The 3,099-nt window shown below is 42.3% G+C and overlaps 1 long non-coding RNA gene across 1 annotated transcript; it reads left to right on the top strand.

The window, feature by feature from the left end:
* Window positions 1-1,036: 1,036 nt before the first annotated feature.
* LOC133154808 (uncharacterized) lies at window positions 1,037-2,682 on the top strand. The gene is made up of 3 exons (XR_009714540.1): window positions 1,037-1,187; window positions 1,733-2,362; window positions 2,484-2,682. It is a non-coding gene; the product is annotated as an uncharacterized LOC133154808 (long non-coding RNA).
* The last annotated feature ends 417 nt before the right edge of the window (window positions 2,683-3,099 follow it).

Here is a 3,099-nt window from a genome sequence, read left to right on the forward strand (position 1 = left end):
CGTGAAAAAATACTGTCACAAAGATTCGAGGTTTTTTTGGTGGGAGAAATTTGGCATACATTACGTTTGTTGTGGTGCTTGACACATTGTTCAAACTGTTATTTCCCAATTTGAACACTAGGTGTCACCCAAGTGACATTAAAAAACTGATGTGATGCTGTCGCTTCGTTGCAGTATAAACAATAAAAGAAAAAAGAAATATAAAATCGATTATCCAAATTACTGCAAGAGTCAAACTTGTTTGTCAACATTATAATTTCATACATCAATCCCTCACATTTTGAAACATTTTACGGCCATTGAATACCTGCCGAGCTAGACTGCAATGCTTTTTTCATCGCCACTGCATGTCCTTCAAAAACAAGTGGTAGCTTGTTCAATTTTCAACGACTTTTATGAGGCAGTCTTTTTACTTCCGCTATCATTACAAAGCATATATAGATACGTTCTATTTTTTTTTCTTTGAGATGCTGATTTCTAACATTGTGACTCTTCAGTCGTGTTGTGTGCAAATAGCGACGAGTCCTCAAATTTATTTTTCATTGGTTTGGATGGCGGCTCGGTGGCGCACTTGGGTAGCACGTCCGCCTCACAGTTAGGAGGGTGCGGGTTCGATTCCACCTCCGGCCCTCCCTGTGTGGAGTTTGCATGTTCTCCCCGGGCCCGCGTGGTTTTTCTCCGGGCACTCCGGTTTCCTCCCACATCCCAAAAACATGCTTGGTAGGCCGATTGGACACTCCAAATTGTCCCTAGGTGTGTGTGCGAGTGCAAATGGTTGTTTGTCTCTGTGTGCCCTGCGATTGGCTGGCAACCGGTTCAGGGTGTCCCCCGCCTACTGCCCGATGACGGCTGGGATAGGCTCCAGCACGCCCGCGACCCCAGTGGGGACTAAGCGGTACAGAAAATGGATGGATGGATGGATGGTTTGGATGGGTTTGTATGGTGACAGGAGCATCCCCAGTTGTGACCACTGTGTGGATGTGTTTGAAGTGAATCATATTCAAATGTTTATGTTCTGATTTTGCTTAAGTAGATTGTGTGCTAAAAATATTTAAAATATCAAAATGGGTATATTTTAAATAGTCCTGCAACATTTTGTACGTTTTTTGTACGCAGATGTATGTTCAAGTTCAATAACTGATTCTCTTTTTGTCTCTGTTTGCAGAGTTCATTCGCTTTGACCAAAGGTGAAGTGCGGATTATATCCAGCCAGCTAACCATGCTTCCACCCATTATGCAATAAAAGTTTCATAGTGATGATGTTTAACTGTAAAAAATGCTGTTTGTTCTTTGTACAACATACAATTAGATGCAGAGATCCTGTCACCTGTTTGTAAATGCGTTTATACGTTTAATGTACAAATGCTATTGTTAGGAATATTACAATCTTTTATCATTTACTGCTGTGCCGTTTATCATTCATTTTGTGGCCACATGATAAACACATGATTTTCTGCACAGAATTGCTAACCGAATTTCACATTTTATTATAAATTGTCATGCAAATATAATTTTATTACTTATTTTTTTAATTATTTACTTAATTCAAAAACCATTTCTAGTATACGGCGGGTCAGCAGTGACAGTAAAAATAAGGTTGCAGTGTCACCATTTTTTAAAGCTGATGTGAATTACAAGAGAAGTAGAAAGATGGTACCGTTGTAACAACTATTTGAACACTGTGGTTGACTTTAATTAATGCTTTTATGCTTTTTGTACCCCTTCTCCCCAGGCTGCCGACTGAGTTCCCCCCCCCCCTCTTTATTGCTGCTCCACTTTTTGTCTCTGACTTCTTTCACTCACTGTCTATCTTGGATTGACAAGACGCATTGTGGTGGACGTTGACTGATCCCTGTGGGCTGGATCAGACATTGACGAATCAGACGTGGACTTTGATCCCTGTGTTGAGGATCAAACTTTTTTTTTTTATCCTTGTGGTGTGGATCAGACGTTGACTTGATCCCTGGTATCTGGAGCCGACCTTGACTTGATCCTTGCCTGGATCGGACCTTGACTTGATCCCTTGCGGTGCGGGATCTGATTAAAAAAAAAAACCCTGCCTTGGGATTGGCATTGAAATATAACCCTGTTGTGGGCTGTGCATTCAAAATATAACCCGTTGTGGGCTGTGCATTGAAATATAACTTCTTGGACCTGGGCCTAACTGTGAAATATTACTACCTCTTGTGCGAGATCCAATTGACAAAAGTGCAAGACACGAGCCATGCCGCGCAAAAGCAAGAAGGCGCAAGCTGTCAAGATAAGCTGGCAACAACGGAAAAAAAACACTGAATGTGGAGGTGCAGATAAACCAACACCCGCTAAAGAATTGCTGGCCATTGAACCTGGAAACTCTAAGGAGGTAATGATGTCTACGTCTCATGATCCTGTAACATGTGTTTTGGCATCCTACAGTCAAGATCATCCAAAGTATGCCGATTCCAGAAACAGTCAGTGTGCTGCAAACTCTGCTACATTTCTAGCTTTCCTGCAGGAGATAGACAATGTGACCAGTGCTCACCTGGACCTTGTTCTCGATCGAGGCAATGAGCTCTATGTGGCTACTGTGGCTGTGCTGAAAGCAGAAGGACGATACGAACATCCTCATTTGGCAACCGATGAAATTCCATCCATTGTGAATGGCTTTCACAAACATGTGTTAATAAAGCATCACTCAATGTATGGTCTTTTCAATTCCTCTATTGCTGATGTGGCATTTATGATGCTCTGTGATGGACTTCAGTGCCTGGTGTCAGAGGTAAATTATGCTCTTTTGGTTATGAATTCATTGTTTATTGCTGTTTTCCGAAACCAACAAGGCAGCTATGGCTATTTTGATCCACACGCCAGAGAACGTGATGGGCTCCCTCCGCCCTCCGGTGCACCACGCGGTACAGCTGTCATGATGCTTTTTACATGTTTGAACGATCTGATACAGGTTTTCACTCTGGCTGGTGCTGCTCCCACTACTCAATATGAATTGATGCCGGTAAGGTTTCAACCAGTTGACTATGCAAGTGACCGTGAAATGGCGACGGATGCACAATCAACTGTTATGACAAATCACAATGATGATGCAATGTTAAGCCAGTCTGCTGC

This window comes from Syngnathus typhle, linkage group LG5 (assembly GCF_033458585.1).
Source record: "Syngnathus typhle isolate RoL2023-S1 ecotype Sweden linkage group LG5, RoL_Styp_1.0, whole genome shotgun sequence".
NCBI lineage: Eukaryota > Metazoa > Chordata > Actinopteri > Syngnathiformes > Syngnathidae > Syngnathus > Syngnathus typhle.